General features: G+C 43.0%; 1 protein-coding gene and 1 long non-coding RNA gene across 2 annotated transcripts in view; both read right to left on the bottom strand.

Annotated features, from left to right (window-relative positions):
- Positions 1 to 21,027, bottom strand: part of LOC142488078 (uncharacterized) — a 908,622-nt gene that overhangs the window by 593,715 nt on the left and 293,880 nt on the right. The gene's annotated exons all lie outside the window — the stretch shown is intronic.
- On the bottom strand, positions 4,193 to 10,337 carry LOC142475563 (uncharacterized). Its single transcript, XR_012791009.1, has 2 exons — positions 9,932 to 10,337; positions 4,193 to 4,629 (listed from the first exon to the last, which is right to left on the bottom strand). It is a non-coding gene; the product is annotated as an uncharacterized LOC142475563 (long non-coding RNA).

The following is a 21,027-nucleotide window of genomic DNA, read 5'->3' as shown; positions in this document are numbered from 1 at the left end:
GTAAAAATAAAATGCAAAAAATTGCGATTAGCGCTGATTGCAAACTTAAAGCAAAAAGACACCTCTCATCCTAAATCCTCATTTAATACATGTGTGTCTGGCAGTCGGCCTGTTCAGGTATTGTTTGAAGCGAGTTCCTTCCTACCTGTTCTCCTGTCTCACGGTCAGATTGACCTCTAACCATCTGATGTGATGCTCTGATTACATTATGTCTGCTGAGGCGCTGCAGACAGAGAGGAGATACATTGTTTCCATTGATACAGGAGCTGGGCCGCATTACCATGAATCACACAGGATGGGTTAGTTATTGCTGGACTGATATCTTTTTGTACCCCTTGACTGCACTGCGATAATGCAGAGGGACCTGCTGTACTGTACAAAGCATTTCAATGCATCGCAAGCCCCTGTGGCAATATAGAGATGATATATTATTTCAGATGTTTAGTAGACACGTGACAAGACTATGATGGGTATAAAAAAGAGACAACAGTATACACGCTGGGGGAATTCCATCCTGAAGGACTCCGTTTTACACTACGTTATTATCCTATCCCGTTTTGAAATACATATTTGTAAGTGACTGCCCTTTTAAACGGTCGGTCGCTCCTAACTCCGGGGTACTGATGACAGTGAAATGTGTAAGGGGTCACATTGGAGCGGGTGATGAATTTTTAGACGAAAATATGACACTTATAATTATTATTTTTTTTAAATAGCCCCTTACCCAGCACTGACTAATTTTGAAAAGCTCTGTCTGGTAGAATCAGACACTTCGGGACTCACATCGCAGTTATACGGGGAGGTGGTCGGTTCTGAGGTCCCCGAGCAGAGACACCCGAGATACAGATCCCAGTGGGAGTCCGACCTAGGAGAATCCCTGGAAGACGAGGATTGGAACAAAATCTATCTAGCAGCTGCCAAAAGCTCAATTTGCGCCACACTTAAGGAGAATGCATATAAGGTCCTAATGACATGATACCACACCCCGTTAAAATTAGCAAGGTATGTGCCGGGACTCTCCCCGCTGTGCCCTCGACAGTGTGGAGAGTCGGCTGACCTGTTACATATGCTGTGGTCTTGCCCACGGATCGCCCCTCTCTGGGAAGAAATTCGAGATTGGACTCAGAGGATCTTGGGCCTCCCGATTCCTCTAGACCCATGGCTGTTTTTGTTGAACAGACCACTAGAAGGGCTCTCAAGAGCAAGCAATAAACTAATTGGGCATATTGCCCTAGCGACCCGGTGCGAGATCGCAGCAGTATGGAAACTTAATGAAACCCCATCCATTCCCAAGATTCGAAACAGAATTTGGTTTGTCTGCCAGATGGAAAAGTTAACGAGTCTGGTTAATGACACTGGCATCAACTATCTAAAAATCTGGATACCGTGGCTAGCCCAAACAGACATCCCTGGGGTGGAGCGCGACACAATATGGCATTGATAGTTCGAGGTGCATTCTCCTTCGGTGGGTAAAGACCTTATTCCACTTCCACACAAAGGCCTCAGGTGCCATGTTCAACTAGACAAAAGGGTTCCTCAATAACAATGATGTGAAGATGGGCTCCAATAAACAGTGTTCAGAAACTCCATCCGCAATCCTATCATCCCACCCCCCCTCCCCCTTTCAGTAGTCCCACCCCTACCATCCTTCGCCCTCCTGTGTCACCCCCCCCCCCCATTACCCGGTAAATTGTTATGTATGATACTCAAATACGCAAACGATTTACCTACCGAGAATTTGGTGATGTCTGAGTCAGTCTTGTCTTTAGTTTTCTTGTCGTCACCCCTAGTGCAATATATCACTTCCTCATGTTAGCTGAATTTTATTTTAATTGCTTATATCAGTGTCATGTTATACTTTGTTCCTGTACCTTACCTCAATAAAAATACCTTCTGTCTGATATCACGGTGTGTTCTACAAGAGTTTTCACAGACACAGCCCCTCTCTCTCTCCCCCTCCCTTTATCTTTATTGGATCTCTAATAAAAACTGGGTGGAAGACAATTAGATTATTAAATTATTCGCCAATAAATTGTTATTTTTCCTTTAATGGGATTTTTCCTTTAATGATCCTTTTTATGGTGATCCTTCCTTTTGATTTACAGTATGTAGATATTTAGATATATTGTAAGCAATGAAGGGTGGGTCACCCTGCTGGTCCTTTCTTCCATGTAGAAAAGAAGGAAAACGACTTCCGGCGCACAGACGCAAGCGAGATTTCCAAACATAGGAGAGATATCCATATTAGGCCTACTTTATGCCTTGATTAATCCGCGTTTGCTTTGACATTGCTGACTTTCATTTGAGCAAGAACTATATCGACAGAGACAAAATAGAGGCTGACATATGACTATGCTGGTCTGACTAATTAGTCAATTACAGCAATCTGTCCACTAATATGCGGTTTTCTCTGTGTTTTTGCCTTGTATTTCTCCTATGTTTGGAAATCTCGCTTGCGACGGAGGACATTTTCCATTTTTCCTGCTTACTGTACGGAGGGACGTGGAAATCCCTCTTTGGACTCTGGCTGCCGGAATTAAGTGCGATCCAATTTGGGGACATTTATTACCTCGTGGCAAATTGGTGTGTTTCACTTATATGAGTTCACTCTTCAAACATGAATCCTTAACCCCACACTAGTTTTTTTTTTCATTTAGTGGCTGGCGCTGCTTCTATTCTTTCTACTTTCTTCCATGTAGTAACAGAGAAGGAAGAGGGAGTAGGGGGTATGATGCTTTTTATTGGACCAACAAATAGTTGATCTGTTACAAGCTTTCGAACTTCTCAGGGTCCTTCATCGGGTCCTTCATGCTTGGTGCAGCGTGTCACGGGTTGCAATAGCTTTGGGTTCATCTTTACGCACGAACTATGTTATTTCAGCTTCTTACATCCAATGCTCTTATACACAGAGTTCAACACAACTCAGACCTGTGAGTGTGGGGAGACCTTTCCACGAATAAACCACCATTTCTGTTGAAACACTTTCCCATGTTTCCCTTGAGGCTCTTCCCCTCCGAACTCTCTTCATCTAGCTCTTCTCTTCCTCTGAAATATGCTTCGTATCTGCATCTGGTTACTACCCATGATGTGTTTAAAAGTTTCTATAATTTACCCCTCTCCCCTTTCTCTTCCAAGATGTGCACGTTGAGGTCTTTTTGTCTTTTCTAATAACTATTGCACTAATGATCCAGGCAACTTCTTGCCCACCTGTTCCCAAAAACAAACTCCCCAAATCAGTGACTCAAGTCAAAGCTGGCACAGAGCATGGTGATACATTGATGAAATGTGGTATTCATTTGTTGTTATATTTGTTGTTGATTGGTAGCAAGGGAACTTTATGACACTTCAAACTTGCTGACGTTTTTTAAAATGAATAGAAATGATGAATTTATGCATCCCAACATACTGTATGTGTGGTGTGTAACTCCTAACTCTTCCCAAACACGTTCCCTACAGTAAATCCAGGGAAGAATGACTGCAAATTGCATTGATATAATGTATAAACATGTTCAAAATGCATCTAATGTATTATTAAAATTATAATGATTCATAAGATGTGTAGCATTAGCACAGGTGCTGATGTCTGATGACCCCAATGCGTAAATGTTCAAGATACAAAAATAAAATGTTATTGGAAATGTTTGGCTTTAATAAGGGAACCCCCTGATGCTACGTTGAGTAAAGCTGATTTCCAGTGAGTGAGGCTCATTCCAAATGAGGGACGCATAACAACACCCTGAAGTGTTAAACCTTCAAATCTATATTGTTTTGCATTAAAATTTGTATATCTGGGATTCTTCTTTTTGTTGTGTAATTTGAGCCTCTAATGAGGAGAAATCATTGATGTTCAGCTCCTTTCCATCACAACTAATTTTGAGACCCTGTATCATCTCAGACCTGGATATCACTTGATACAGATGCAGCTACGCTGTCTCCAGTGGCAAGAGTGCAAGAGTGAAAGTCCACTGGGCCGAAGACCATGCCATGATGCCCCTGCAATGGGTGTCCATGCTTCTAAACGGGACCTCCCGCACCCTTAATTCTCTGGTGCCGGTCACACCATAGGTTAGCGACATCTGTATCCTAGTGTTTGAATACCAGGATTAGAATGGAAGCTCTTATGGGCAGCTTAATAAAGGATCAACATAGAGCACAGCTCAGAATATGGCAATTAAAGCACAATGAGTCCCAGTCCAACCAACACTGATATTTGAAGCACGGGGAGGGTTAAGTGAAAGGATGACCAGAGTTTTTAAAACCAAGATCTGTCAATTGATGTCCATGGCCAGTGAATTAACCACTGGCCCATGATAACTGTAAAAGGAGAGGCTCGTAAAAGAGATAGGACTGGTGATAACGTGACGATGTTCAGACAGAACACTCCCCCTCCATCCCTAGAACAGGACAGTGAGTCCTCAGACAAAGACAGAGAGCTAGTGGACAGTGAGCACATTTGGTTCTTCTCTCAGGATGGCTCCCAAGCTGACTCCGTGGGGTGCTCTCTGCACCCTGGTTTTCATTTTGTCTGTGGTTGGTAAGTTGGATATATAGCAGCGGGTGACTGGCTTTCAGGGGTATCCATCCATGGCTCCTTTTTCATGTGCATTGTAATGAAGCATCTACAAACACCTGAAGAGAGAGAGAGAGAGGTGGAGAGAGAGAGAGTGGGTTAGACATAAAGAGATAGGGACAGTGAGAGGAAGGGGTAAGGAGTAGAGAAGTAAGGCAGAGCATAAGATGTACAAAGTGAAAATGCAGTAAACAGCACAGAAAGGATTAGAAAGATACAGCAAGAAGAAAAAGAAAGATAAAGAAAAGTTAGAAACAGAGAAAGGGGTGGAAATGAGGGTGTACGAGAGATAGAGAGAAGAGAGGGAATGAGAATAAAAGTATATCAGAGAAGGAGGAAGAAATACATTTTATTATATAACAATATTATGATTGTTATTTATTACTCTTTTTTGAGACTTTACTGATAACTACTGTATATTTTATGAAAGATCAAGCAAAGAGACAATCACAGGAGATACCAGGCCCTGTATCAAAGCTTCTTTAGTGAAAAATAGACATATTCTATGTGAAAAGTTGCTTTAAATGGGATTATTTAATTTTTTAGACATTGGGTTCACTTTGTGCTCCAGAATTGCACCAAAGAAACATTGCTACATAACCCAGAAAGTTGTCAACTATTAGGATTAATGGATACTTGTAATGGTGGAACACCACTTTCATCAAAGCAAAGAGAAAAAGATTGATAATGAAGAAATAGTAAAGAGGAGAGTGAGAAAATGAGTTGAAGGAGAGAAAAAAAGGAAAGAAGAAGAAAGAGACATCCGCTGACAGTGATAAAAATTAAGTCTAGTCTTATGGGCTTTGAGTCCTAAATAAGGAGTATGGGTCTATCCTGGGGGTGTGGGGGAATCATTACGTTTGGATACGGGTTATCGCACTGTGGTACCACAATTATGGCAAGTCATAACAGTGGCAGTTAGCCTGGGATAGTGGTGCGGTACTCCATATCAGAGCTTGGGGACATCCCGGCGTACATATCAAGGCAAAAGTGGTGACATTTACAGAAATATCTAAAAGAATAAGAATAATTTGCACACCAGTTTCAGACATTCGTATATCTCCAGTGCTCAGGATCTGACAAACGTTAACATCCTAAGGGACTAGATCGGGGAGACCAACTCCAGTTCTCAAGGGCCACTAACAGGTCAGGTCTCTGGGATACCTGTACCAAACTAGGGATTGCCTTAAACCCTGACCGGTTGGTGGCCCTTGAGGACTGGAGTTGGCCACCCATGGACTAGATGTATGAATTCACGTGCAGTGGATAATGATTACTCTTGTTTGAAAGTAACAAGATTTTATTTTGTGTTCCTTCTAACCCCATCTAAAAATGTTGCTTATGCTCATTGGATTTAAGGTATTATAGTGAGTGCAGAAGTGTAATTGATTTGTTTTCTATAAACTACACAGGTTTATTCACCTCCTTACTTATTCCAATGTGATTCCTTTTCTCCTAACTCCTCCTACGGTTGATTTGTGCCTACTTTAAATGCTGTTCAACTCAGTTAATTAGTGTGGAAGAGAGAAAAAAAAGTAAGGGAAGCCCCCTCCTCCCCTCCTCCCCTCCTCCCCTCCTCCCCCTTCCCCTGAAGAAAAGTTAGGGGGTAGAAAAGGTGTTTAAATAAAGCAAATATTGACATACAGTAGTATGAAGGAGAAAATAATTTCCTATGTTTCGCTGTGTAGGCCTCGGTGTTCACCTAGATATCACAAAGTACAGTACGCAGGCAGGTCGACAAAATTCAGAGTTTTCATAATGTATGTACAGTATGTATATCTTTATTTATATAGCACCATTAATGTACATAGCGCTTCACATTATTAATACACATGACAATCATATAAATAACAAATAATACAAATAACACATAATGGGAAGAAGCGCTTCAGATATAAAAGTGACAATTAGGAAAAGGAGTCCCTGCTCCGAAAAGCTTACAATCGAACTAACTTTTCAAGACTTTACTCTTCTCCTTTCCATATGAAAATTATGTCATCTATGTAGCGATGTCAGAGAAACAGGCTTGCACCAACAGAGTTATTATTGTATACAACACCCTATTCCCAGTTGACCCTTAAAAGGTTGGCATCATTTGGTGCGAACCTGGTTCCATTGGCAGAGCAACATATTTGCAGATATATGTTCTCATTGTGCCAGAAATAATTATGTCCAAGAATAAAATTGATACCATCAACTAAAAAATTAACTTTGTCCATTTTTTATTTTCTTGCTTCTAGTAGACTTTTTCTTATGGCTAGACAACTTCTTTCATGTCTAATACTTGTGTAGAACGATGTCACATCACATGTGACTCAAATATAGTCGCTACGCCACTCCATACCTTCAAATGTATTAATAACCTGTGTGGAGTCACGTAGATATGATGGTAATACAGGTACATTAACATAATCCTGTAGATAAATCAATATACTGTGAGAGTTTACATGCTAAAGAGTCGATACCAGAGATTATTGGTCTTCCTGGTGGAAATAGAGAATTCTTACAGAGCTTTGGTAAAAAGTAAAAAATTGGTCATTTCTAATGTTTCCTTAACAAAAATTGAAAATCCAAATCAGTCAAAATACCCAAACCTCAACTCTTTGTTAACATATCTTCCATTTCTTCAGTTAAACTTTTGGTATGGTCTTCTTTAAGAATAATATAGGTACTTCTATCATCCACAATTCTGTTATATTCCTTCATATAATAATCTTTATGCATAAGGACTGTTTCTCCTTTTTCGGCCTGTTTTATAATAATCTGTGTATCCCCTTCCAGTTGTTTAAGGGCTTCTGATTCTCTCTTTGTTATATTTTTGTTCCTTTTTAAGCAATTTTTCAAAATCATCCGTTACCATGTGACAAAAGGTATAAAAAAAATTCCCTGTATCATGGTAGGGATAGAACTTAGATTTTGGTTTAAATTTACAATGCGCAGAATCTCAATCTGTATGGCAACAATTAATTCCTTCCTGTATTGGGGATCAGACAGATCCTTTTAAAAAATATATATTTTTAACGTCAGGTTTGGCAAAAATGTATTCTCAGTGAGTAAAGGCACTGGTTGAGTTTGAGTTTCAATGTGGGGAAGCTGGTTCAATTCCCAGTGTCAGCTCTTTGTGATGTTGGGTAAGTCACTTTATCTGACTCTCTCACCAAAATCATAGATTGTAAGCTCTGCAGACCAGGGGCTATGTCTGTAAAAAATCCTATGTGCTGTGCACTACACTGTAATTTTGCAACACTTTGAGTCCCATTAGGAGAAATGTGATCTGTGAAATAAAGTAATTATTATTAAAAGAGAGTACATCTTTAAGGACCGAGACCTGATCTGGCGTTAGCTCAATGTCTGTCAGTTTACAAAATACTTTATTCTCCTTGGTTTCTCTTATCTGATCTTTTTTTTAATAGAGGTCCTAATACCTCCTGTGCATCCTCTTCTGCGTGTTCTTGTCTTTTTCTCCCTAGTGGTGATGCAGGAAGGTTCTCCTCTTCTAGAGGTCAAAACCTGTATGAATGTTTTCCTGATTAAATGTTTGGGGTTTCTCCCTGGTATTTATAAATTGGTGTCTTTTCCCTAAAAAAAACATTGATTTGTCAATGTCCTAAGGGTGCAGCGGCCGTTATCCGAACATTTCACGGAGCCGTTTTCATGAACTCTGCTGTATTCCACACGGTATTCACTCGTTATTCTTCCGTGAACGCTGCCGAGAATGCCGCCAATCACACCCGTAATCTTCTACAGTTAGAGGATTTGTGTATGGCTAAGGAGCCTCAGAAAGGTCTTCTTTCCCACGTGCAGTATGAACTCATAACGTTAATATTCAAATGACTTAGCTTTTTAGATTTTAAGACAACAACACTTGATAAAAACACTAGTAAACACGCGTCTTACCACGGGAACGTTTGAAGAAATCATGCGGCACGACCTGGGTATGCTCAGGAATACAAACCGTGAAATGTACAGATAACGGCCGCTGCATCTGTATCTGGAAAATTAATTTTAAAATGTTTGCTGGGGTGAGGATGATTAATTAAATTTCCATTAGACCTTCTATCGGTATGATAATTATAGGGTTGTCTCTCTCTCTGTTATTCCCTAGAAATGGTTCGGTCCATGTGGTATACTGTATGTTAATCACCTGATTGAAAAGGTGTATTTGGACCATTCCTATTAGAACTATTTTTTTTATATTTCTCAAATCTCAAATCTCAGATCTGTGTGTGTTAAAATTATTACAATTCCTAGAATTATTTTAATGTTCTTTGATTTTTGGTTTAACATCTGTTTGTATGTTGTAGTTCTTATGTCTAAATTGCTGTCATTTGTTTCAATTTCTAATCTTATTGTTCTCATAATTGCCCCTGTCTCTCAACTTGTTCTTTTGTTTGACTTGGATGAGTTCTTCCTTTATTTTATTCATTTTAGTTTCTAAGCTATTCTCTTGAATAGTGTAACCTTAATTTTTTCCTGTATGGTTCAATTACTTCTTTTAAATAATTAATATTCTTATTTAATTTCTCTAAAGATCTTCTATGGTGGTGAGTAATAAGAAGACGCATTAATTCACGAGAGCAATTATCTAAAATCTTATTCCAACCATTTATGAAGGTTGCATCATCCAAATCAAATTTTGTCTGTTTTAATATTCTGAGTCCTCTCGGTTCTCTCTTACTTTGCAAATATTTTTGTAACGTGACAATATTCCACCATTTTTTCACTTCTGTTAATAATTTTTCTAACAAGCTAAAATCCGCCGTTTCTTGTGTCTTTCGAAACTTCAATATAATTTTTTTTTTTAAAGATTTCTTCCAAATCTATTGCACATAGTTCCCTTCTTGAAAATATATTACAACCTTCGTTTTTCCATATTAAATATTGTGGTAATAATCTAATCTGTAATGCAAATAAATATCAGATGTGCTGCTAGTGAACTGGAAATAACATACAGAAACAAGAGAATCCAAAGCGTAACTATCAACAATGAATGTTTGTAATTTTTGGGCCAGCAACCAGAAAGAGCAGCCAATAAATTAAAATGAACAGAAACCGGTTACTAAGTGTGCCTGCAAATAAAAAACAAATTGCACTAAAAGAGGAGGAGCTCAAAAGAAAACATATTATTTATTTATTTTTATTTATTTATAAAAATGTTTTACCAGGAAGTAATACATTGAGAGTTACCTCTCGTTTTCAAGTATGTCCTGGGCACAGAGTTATCATGACAGATACATGGATACAAACACATTGTTACATTAAGTCAGCAAAGGTTATACATTATATATAATGACTGTAGCACAGTTTCCCCCACCCTCTGGGAGATTTACTCTATTGCTACCGTGTTGTGCTGAGGCATACCTGTTGGTTCCAGGAGAGCTGAGTGGATCTGCGGTGGAGTGAAGATCAGGACAGGCTTTTAGATATCATCTGCAGTTCTTTCCTTTGGTGTTCAGCGCCTCCAGCTTCAGGGGGCTCTGGTAGTACCAGAGACAGTCCTCTCTGAAGCACATCTTCCGTACACCACATGCACTGACTAAATCCAGGCTGGTGTATGATTAACAAAGAGGCTTTATTCTCAGCAGTCACTGCATTATGGTATTACAGTGGTGCAAGGGTTCAGAGGGTTCCCACCTCTGGATGGTGCTTGATCCTGATAGTATAGGGTCATCTTCCTTGGTCAGATGTTCCCTCAGCCACAGGACTGAGGGTGAGCAAACTTATCCCGCTATGGGAGAGACTCACACCTCTCTGCCTCCTCTCTCCTCCAGAGCAGGAACTGGACTGACCTAAATTTGCATTCCCTCCTAGGATGAACAAGAAGGGGCGGCTCATGGTCTATATCTATACCAGATAGGCTTGCACAGGCCATGAGTCACCACCTTACTTCTGTCACTCATAGAAGGGGCATGAGGAGGGTCAACAAGCCCACAGATTAACCCCTTACTGCCTGCAGCTAGCAGGACTTACTGCTTACTTTAGGGGGGAAAGATAGACAGAAAAGACATACCCTGTTGCACTCTCCAATGGGTAAATCTCTCAACGTCCTTGTTTGGGACCAAATTTATTGCCCCATCCATCAGTCAGGAACCTGCAAGATAATATCACAGATCATACATTAGGACAGAACATATAACCATATACAATCAGATCCCATATCACCCACTGGTGACAGCGACAAATATTTACTGGCTCTTTTAACATAAAGAGCAGGGGAAGTACTACTTATAGTACTTGGGATCAGTGACAGTGACCGAGACATAGGTAGTGTCAAGCACAGGGGTGGCATGGGCAGGGCAGGATTGGTCAGGGCAGGTGGAGGGGACCTAACCAAGTCAATGGCCTGTCCATATAAAACTGGCTTACCACTACCTCGTGGAAGCAATGGCAGGGTGGCTTATGGAACATGATGACCCCAGCCGTGGCCCTCAGCCACAAATTGGAGAGCATTAGGTGACCAGAGTCCCGTATTTGCCACCATTGGAGCCGACGGCAGCTCAGTAGAAGTACTTGGTACCTCGGGCGCCATTTTAGTGACGTCACATAGGTGAGCGGGTCTTGCGAGGCCACCAGGCCGACTCAAGTCTGGCGGCAGGGATGACGTCACATCCGGTGAGACCGGATGTTCATCACCGAGCTGCACACCGGACAAGGCCGCACCCGGCGCCTCATCCATGTACACCGCTACTGGACCCTGTAAGACGGAAAGAGCGGGAACCTCACCGTGATAAGGTAGGCTATGTCCCCGGATTCCTCTACAGGCAGGTCCGGAACAGCAGCGATATCATCTGGGGTCGCGAAACTCCTTGAATGTTCCATAACCTCCACAGCCTCAGGGATGGGCGCGACTGGGCTGGAACTCCTCTCCGGACGGCAGCTAAGAGGTGGGCTCTTCTCCACAGGTTCCGCCCGGTTGGAGTCATCTGGAACAGCCACGGAAGGGGAGACCTCCGCCAGGACGCAATGCCCGAGCAAATCTATCACCAGGGTGACCAGGCTTATGGAGCTACCTTGCTCCGCGGTCTCCTGGGGTCTCACACCTGACACCCATGGGGCAGTCCACTCACCCTCCGCAGACATGGATCCCAGTCCTGGGACCGTCGGCACCATCACAGCAGGCTAGAACGGCAGTTGTAGGGCACACAGGCCCACAGCAGGGTCCACGGGGTAGCTTTAAGTGGCACCGGACCACTGGCACCTCCAGACACATCCATAAGGGCACACGGGCCCACAGCATCTGTGGTAGGATAGTTAGGCAGAGCCACCCCAGTTGGTGTGGGGCTCTTGATGTAGGCACGTTTGCCTCAGCAGACACTCACTGTTGCTCAGCTCCACTGTGAATGAAACACTGGAGACAGCTCCCAGCAGGAACACAGTCTCTGATAGGTCACTCTTTGCTCCTCCCCTGGGTGGAATTAGGAGTAGGACTTTTTCCAAGTATAGCAAGAAATTGTGAAGCAATAAAAAACAGGCCCAAATAAAAACACATTACATTGCAAAATCAACACATTCCTAATGTCATGAAACCAGCATTGCAGCATCTGAGGGGGACATACTCACCTGCAGTTGCGGTGGTCACCAGTCAATCCAGGGTGCAGGAGGTTAATCCAGCCCCAGTGGTGGTGGTGGAAGGACAAGGGGAGGGAGCAGGCATCAACATGGACATTGGGGGGGGGCAGTTATTGGGAGTGCATCCGTGGTAGTCTCAGTGGCTAACAGACTCTCTACAGCTGTTGACCGTAAACCAAAGACCAATGTGGACGCTGCTAACATGGCAGATGAATTTGTCACCAGTTGGGCATTGATGCGCAAAAAGGGGGCTTCCTCTGAAATGGCTACTCCAGCCAAGGGAGTCAAAAATACACCCACCATAGTGGAAGAGCAAACCTGCAGCGGATGGAAGTGCACCCAAAGCTGCAGCGTTCAAACACGAGAGGAGGTGTTATCAATGTAATAAGACTGGTCACATAAAGCAAGACTGACCGGACTGTTCGAGGTCCGATGGACCCAATCAAGGGCAACGCCCTCCAGCTGCACACCCGGTTGCCCACATGCAAGGGACACACACAAAGAAACCAGGTATAGCCATCCAGCCAGTCCAGCGAGGGATGCCGATGGAGGATCCTGCACCAGCAGAGATGGGGGGACATCAGATAGCACCGGTCAGGTTGCAGTCCAATGATGTCCGGCAAAAGCATTTGTGCACAGTGACCATCAGAGATTGCCAAGCAGCCGGCTTGCTCGACTCTGTTGCCACTGTTACCCTGGTCTGACCTGATATGGTCCGACCAGAGGATCTGCTCCTGGGCATCAGGATGCAGGTGACAATGCCAGATGGTGGACCGCAGTCCATTCAAGTTGCCTGTGTATTCCTGGATTGGGGTGCCGGACGTGGCATGAGGGAGGTGGGGGTATTACCTGGGTTAGATACTGAGGTGCTCCTCGGTAATGACCTGGGACACGTTACTTGTGTTTTTACATTGGAGCTGGCTCCTGTTGCAGCGATTACTAGGAGCCAGAGCAAAGGATGTACACCTGAAGATTTCACCGTCCCCCTGCATTTGGGACCAACAGTTCCAGGGGTATCAGAGGAGACCAGGAGACAGTGTGCTGACTTACTTTCCCCTTTGCCTGTTCCTGTTTCCCAGACTTAGAGAATAAGGGTGGGTGGCCTTAATTAGGGACACCGTTTAGGGATGCAGTGAGGTCTGATCCCAGCTTGGAGGGCATGAGACTCCAGGCGTCCGAATTTGCCTTGGACAGTGGGTCAGATCAGATCTTATGGCACGTGGGTTCTTGTATAGAGAGCAGGGTTCTACAGGTCTAGATAGGGTTTGGACAGGTAGAAGACAGTTAGTGGTACCGAGGTGCATCAGGGGGTCACTCGGATGAGAGCCCAGCTGTTGCAGCGTTACTACTGGCCAGGGGCATCTGGGGCCATGGCAGAGTTCTGCCATGCCTGTGATGCCTGCTAGTTAGTGGGTATGGTGGGTGATCGTGTGAAGGCAACCCTGAACCCACTACCAGCATTGGGGAACCTTTCCAGAGGGTAGCTATGGACATAGTGGGACCCCTCATGATCCCCAGTTGGTCTGGCAAGCATTGCATACTCATGGTGTTGGACTTTGCCACCAAGTACCCTGAGGCTGTAGCACTTGCCACCATCGATGCTAGGGCAGTAGCAAAAGCATTGTTAGTTATCTTCACTAGAGTAGGTTTCCCTAGTGAGTTTCTAACCCATCAATGGTCACAATTCATGAGTGAATTGTTACAGGGTCTCTGGGATGCGTGCAGGGTGAAGCACCAGCGCACGACCCCTTACCACCCCCAGACAAACGGTTTGTGTGAGAGGTTCACAGCAGAAGCAGATGCTGCGAGCCTTTATAGGAGCTGAAGAAAAGGATTGGGAGATTCACCTGCAGCACTTGCTGTTTACATACCGAGAGGTACCGCAAGAATCTGCCGGATTCTCTCCCTTCGAGCTGCTATATGGTCGCAGGGTACAAGGACCTCTTGACTTATTCCATGAGGGATGGGCATGGGAGACTACTAATATGGATGCTTCTGTGCTTCAGTATGTGGTAGATATCAGGAACTGGTTATAAAGGCTTATGGGGTTAGCACAGGCTAATCTCAGGGAGGCTCATACCAAAATGCCTGTAGCCGATCATTCATCCCAGGACAGAAGGTACTTGTTCTAAAGCACACTCGGCAGAACAAATTAATAGCTGCCTGGTCTGGACCGTACACGGTTATCAGAAAGATGAATGAGTGCAACTATGTTGTACAGTTAGCTGGAGAGACAGGAAGAAATAGGACGTATCACATTAACATGCTGAAAGAATATTTCAAACAGAGTGTGGCATCATTGTTGGCTATTCGCTGGTCCACCGATGGAGGACCAGCGAGCAATGCTCTGCCTGACCTCCTAGGGCAATCAAGGCAGGAGGGCACAGTAGAGCAGGTTGAGATAGGATCTCAGCTCAGTGTACAGCAGAGGGTGCAAGCAAGGGCTATGCTCTTGTAACATAGGGTTCTGTTCACGGACAAGCCGGGTAGAACACATATTACAGAGCACCCAGTGTTTACAGGTGAGCAAAGACCTCTGCATAAGCATGCCTACAGAGTATCAGCAGAGGTAAAGAGTAGTATAGAGAAATAGGAAGAGGAGATTACCCTAGGGGTAATTGTACCATCTCAGAGCCCTTGTGCTTGTCCTGTTGTCCTGGTACCTAAGAAGGATGGAATCACTCAGTGCTGTGTGGACTACAGGCAACTCAACGCTGAGACGGTGTCAGATGCTTATCCCATGCACCACATGGATGAGATGTTAGATCAGCTCGCAGGGGCAAAGTATCTCGCCACTATGGATTTGTCCAAAGGTTATTGGCAAATCCCTCTGACCCAGGAGGCTAGGGAGAGAAGTCAGCATTTATCACTCCAAGTAGTCTCTATGATTTTTTGGTGATGCCATTTGGGATGAAGAATGCCCCAGCTACCTTCCAATGCCTGGTCAATAGGTTACTGGGAGGGATGCAGAGTTTTGCAAGGGCATACATGGATGACATTGCTGTGTTCAGTAATTCGTGGGACTCACATTTAGTGCATGTAGCTGCGGTGCTGACAAGGATCAAGGAAGCACGGCTGACACTAAAGCTGGTGAAGTGTCTAGTGGGTATGGCAGTGGGAAAAAAGGGGAATGATCCCCGAATCTGAGGCTACAACCCAGGCAGATAAATTATATCAGTCCATGTTCCAAGGAGGAAGACACAACTCCTTATTAGATATGATGCTAGATAAGCTGTAAAACCTTCATGCGCATAGGACTACAGTAGAGGCAACGTTTATTCTAACATTTGCCGTAAACTAGCCGGGTTACATTCTGGGTATGTGCTGGGTATGTGCTGGGTATGTTCTGGGCTAGTTTGAGGCACGTTTAAGGCATTTCTGCATTGACTAACAACCCATTGGTTTAACACAGCAGGGATCCCTGGCAGTCCAATTCAGTTTGAATGGGACTGCCAGGGACCCCCGCTGTTAATCTGATAGGCCATTAATCAATGCAGAAATGCTGGGGCTAGTTTAAGGAAAGTTTAAGGCATGTATTCAGAATGTACCTGGGTGTTTCCTGGATTTTTGGGGGAATTGCCACTGGTTTTTGTTCGAATAAGAGTTGCCTCTACTGTATCTCAGGGTGGGGGGCTGGGAAGCACGTGTAACTGGTGGAAGTAAAGAACGGCACATTGCCAGAAATGCCCAATGGTAAGTCCTAATAACCAGTAGCCGTACGCCTCACCCACACCCTGTGTGCCGCAATGAATGACATCAGCTGGTCAGTACTCACAGTGATTTGTGCCATCTGCCTGAAGTAGCTGATAGATGGCAGTGTGGATCCAAGCTGCTTGTCGTGTCTGCGTGCTCCAGCCCGTATTCAATATGGAGAAGGGAAACAAGCGGCTCGGCGGTCACAGCTCCTCCTCAATCATTTGAAAAAGTGAAAAACTTTATTGATTTCAAAATGACATCAGCAGAGGAAAGGCACTCCGACGCGTTTCGTCCGGTAGCGGACTTTATCAAAGAGTGAAGTACCCTTACATCCCATCGCTCTCTATATAGGTGGTAACAAATAATGATTGGATAAAACCCTGCAGAGATGGACTTCCCCCACCACCTGCAGACTAATTAATTACTAGCTACCCAGTCAACCACCACATATAAGGAACGTAGGATGTAACAAAAAACATATATGCATAACGAACATATCCACACAAATACATTTGACTATTAAATGGGATAAAAAGAAAAGAAAGAAGGAAAAAAATGATAAAGGGAAAGAGAAAAAAGAAAGAAAAAGGAGAAATAATTTTTTTTAAACATGTGCTGAATATCAATGAATATGAAAAAGAAAAAAGAAAAAAAGAAAAAACTTAAATTGTGAATCAATTAAGCAAATATATAAATAAATATATTAATAATTAATATCTGGATGAATGAATACTGTCTAATATATAACACAACAGGAGATAATGAATCTAATTAAAGAAACAAATAAACATATAAATATATAAATATATATGGAAAATATAAGAAAATATCCAAAAAATATATATATAAGTGCAATAAATAATATAACCCGAACACTCCCATCAGACAATCTTAGACTGTCAAAAAATGTTTAAGTTCCCAGTCTTGATTAATGCCCGATGGATGAAGAGTATTCAGGGTATATATCTAATATATCTCCTGTTTATTTAATGTATTTTCTCTGTCACCACCTCTAGGATGGCACGGAATATGCTCGATGGCTGAGTAGGAAAAATTCTCTATTCCCCCCATCGGGGAATATGGGAAAATGTCTGGCTACAGGATGTGTTGAATCTCTCCTTTTAATTAAGCGAACATGTTCCGCTATTCTACTTTTAAGTGGTCTTATGGTACGACCAATATATTTTTTGTCACATCCACAATTCAAGAGATATATAACAAAACTAGTGTTACAATTCAAAAATTGTTTTAAAAAGTATTTGTTTTTGTTCTTATTATAAAGTATGACTTTAGTGGTGTTGACATACTGTATTTACACATTGAGCAATTGCCACAGGCAAAAAAGCCTTTCGGTATTCCTCCTATCTGAGGGTAACCAGAGCGAGAATCGAACAAGTGGGGTGATAAATGAGAAGCAAGTGTTTTGACCTTATGATATATAAATCTTGGCCCTCTTTTAACAATATCCGAAATATCTTTATCCAATGATAATATTTGCCAATGTTTATGAACTATGACACAAATTAACTGTGATTGTCGATTATAAGTTGTTATGAACAATGGACTTATATTATTATCATTCGAGAAAGATCTTGTCTTAGCTTTATTAAACCAAGATTTTCTCTTTTTAATTAGTGTTTTTCTTTCTAGGGAGTTTGCATGATCAAATGCAGATTAGATATCCATATTATTATAACCTCTGGCAATAAATTTCTATGATAGTTCTCTAGAATGTTGGAGAAACATATCATTGTCAGAGCATAATCTTTTGAGCCTGATAAATTGGGCTTTAGGAATACTTCTAACAAGTGAACGTGGGTGGCAACTCTCGGCACAAAGTAAGGTGTTTCTTGAATTGGCTTTTCGAAAAATGTCTGTTTGTATGGTCATATCATTGTCAATGTACAGGAGTAAGTCTAGATAGTTTATGTGATTTATATTATGCTCATAAGTAAACCTAATATTAAGGTTATTCAAATTGAGTGTATCGATAAAGGTTATAAGTGATGTTTCATCACCATCCCACACCATTATGAGATCATCAATATATGTCTTAAAAAATATTGTATTAGTGCGAAATAAATTGTTACTGTGATAAATGTGTTGTGCTTCCCATAAAAGGAACACAGGGCACAACGGATTAAGAATATCCAAACTCATTTATTGAGCCAACACAACGTTTCGACCGTAATGGTCTTTATCAAGTGACATCATTCATGCCACTATGTCACTTGATAAAGACCATTACGGTCGAAACATTGTGTTGGCTCAATAAATGAGTTTGGATATTCTAAATCTGTTGTGCCCTGTGTTCCTTCTATCATCTACCCAGGACTGATTACAGGCTTTCGTACAAGCACTGGAGCACCGGTAACTGTATAATTTTTTTGTTCATATTTTGAAGTGTGCAGCCTTTCTCTTATTTGTCTGTGCTTCCCATAAACCCATAAATAAATTTGTGGGTATGGCAGAAGTGTTGTATTTACAGTAGGTCACAGAATGGGTGGAGGGCACCTTAAGCCAAAACCAGCCAAGGTGGAAGCTATAGTGCAGTGGCAGGTAACTAGGACCAAAAAGAAGGTCATGGCTTTTTTAGGCACCGCAGGCTACTGTAAGAAGTTTATCCCTGAGTAAAGTGCCATTGCAAATCCTGACTCACCTGACACAGAAGCGACTCCCAGTTCTGGTAGCCTGGTCTCCTGCCTGTGACCCAGCGTTTCAGGCACTGAAGACAGCACTGGCTAGTGCCCCTATCTTGGCTGCACCAGATTACACCAAGGAATTCCTGGTACAGACCGATGCCTCCGATAACGGTATATGGTGCTGTACTCAGCCAAGTGGGTGAGGAGGGGGGTGAACATCCTGTGGTGTATTTGAGCAGAAAACTGCTACCCAGAGAAGTGGCTTATGCCACTGTTGAAAAAGAGTGTTTGGTCATTGTTTAGGCTCTGCGGAAATTGCAGCCCTATTTGTATGGCCAGACATTTACTGTAATCACAGACCACAACCCACTAAGGGCCTCATGCACTAAAGTCCAATAGAAAAAATCGCCATGGTTTTAAATCGCCATTTTGCAGCATTGATATCACGGTATTCAGAAAGCCCAGAATACCAGTGATAGCAACATTAGCAAAAATGGTGAGTTTCCGGCAACGAGACAATCAGCCCTCCAAAAAGGGGTCACCCGGCGAGTTCTATCTGCTGCAGAGAGAGAGAGACGCTTCTCTATCTGCGCAAATCTCAGCAGAGAAATCTTTTTAAATTTACATTTTAATACATGTAGATGAGCAGGGGGTCCCCGGAGCAGAACCGCATTGTTTTGAGGTCCGGGACCCCCTGCTTCCCGAGATACAGGCCCTGTTATCGGGTGCCGGTATCTCCTATGCATTGAAATGTCCCGGTCACGTGACGCGGGACATTTACAGTAGTCAATCCGGACTGCAGATTCTAAGCACCAAAACAGCAGCGGCAAATTAAAACTCACCGAAAGATGCTCTTGGAGAAATAGACGTAAGCCGACTTCAGAACTTTCAAGGCAAGAAATGTTCTAAGTCCCACTTTTCGGGGCCAAGTTCTGAGAAGAGAACATAGCGGTCCCGGCTGGAACTACACGCCGAAAAGAGTAACAGGACGTTTGGTACTATCTCCCTGTCAAGGGATTTTGGCATCTCCCAAAGAGATACAGCGGTGGCGTCAGGAACTTCATGCCGATTTGAGTTCCAGGACTTTTCGGGCTAAGTCCCGGTCAACCTAAAAACTTAGTTTTATGGACTATTTCACTAGGAAAGTTTAGTTTTGTAGCCCAGACCCCCAGTAAGTGTGTTTTCTCCTGTATATTGTAATTCACTGTGTGTACGTCTGTTTCTACGGAATAAATCGCAATTTGTTTTACTTCTTGGTTTTGCTCAGTGATATGATCCTGGTATAAAGGTGTAAGTGCCTGGTCTCCCGTGACAGTGCTCCAACCATATATACTGTCCCGGCCAGCTTTATTCTAAAGCTTGCCTGGTTAAATGCGGGCTAAACGCAGGGATTTTCTCCGATTTGAATCGGAGTTTCCCGCGCGGCGGCCGCTTCAATAGATAAGCGCTAATGGCTAATGGCGCTTATCATTGAAAGCGCCCGAGGAGCGGGTAAACCGTCCAAAAACGGCCGAAGATAGCTACGCGCCGTCCGCGGGTTAAAAATACCCACGGAGGCAGCCGCTTTAGATTAAAGCTGGCCGCCACTGTAAGGTTGTGAGGGGACTCAAAGTCCAAACTAAGTCTACAGGCAGTGTGTGGGGAATAAAGGCTAGTAGAAATAAAAGTGCAGCTTTATATTCTATTCCCCATACACAGGGACTTAGGAAAAGTATTGCAAGTTTATATTTTATTAATACTGTAATAGTGCAAGTATGTACTGTTGTGCACTGTATATGAGCTGTGACTTTCAGAACCAAAATTCTGACTGGCTACCAGGGCTACAAAGGTGGTGCCAGTTAGTCTGCCAGACATCAAAGATGAAAGCCACCAGAGGATGCCAGGATTGTGAAAGCCACTTGTGTATCCGGGAAGGGCTCAAGTACCCACATCTTGGGATGAATGGAAGTCGTCCTGGCTACAATTTGTCCCAACAGACCTTGAGGAGCCTGACTCAGCGGTGGCATCTGAATAGTAAGGGACTAAGGTGGCAAAATTGTGCATGTCCCTTGGCATTTTCAGATTCCCCGCTGACCCGGCTTTCCAGACCGGCTTTACTCTGATTGGCTACTGAAACAGTTCCCACACGGTGATTGACTGTAGTATTTTGTGAATGAACTCCAAAATACTGTAAGAAACCCCTAAGCCAATGAACATGGAGATTTCTGGCGCAAAAAGACAGGAGGGCTTTTCAAAAGTGCTCTTACGCGAATAGCAAGGCTTCAGAAATGTCTGCTCGGAATATTTTCGAAATCCCACTTTTGGCAGCCAAGTTCTGAAAATTGAACATTGCGTCTGGGAATTTAAGCTGAATTTTATTCCAGGACATTTGGAACTAACTCCCGAACAAGCAAAATCAAGTCCTCTGGAGAGAAGGGAGCAGTGGCGTCTGGCACTTCATGCCGATTTGAGTTCCAGGACATTTCGGACTAAGGGCCTCATGCAGTAAGCCCCGCATTTTTTCGACATTTTTTGCCCTCCAGATTCAGTAAGAGCCGATAAGTGGGAATT

This window comes from Ascaphus truei, chromosome 2 (assembly GCF_040206685.1).
Source record: "Ascaphus truei isolate aAscTru1 chromosome 2, aAscTru1.hap1, whole genome shotgun sequence".
In the NCBI taxonomy this organism is placed as follows: domain Eukaryota; kingdom Metazoa; phylum Chordata; class Amphibia; order Anura; family Ascaphidae; genus Ascaphus; species Ascaphus truei.
Note: the sequence above shows the minus strand (reverse complement) of the source record. Positions and strands in the feature narration are given on the sequence as shown.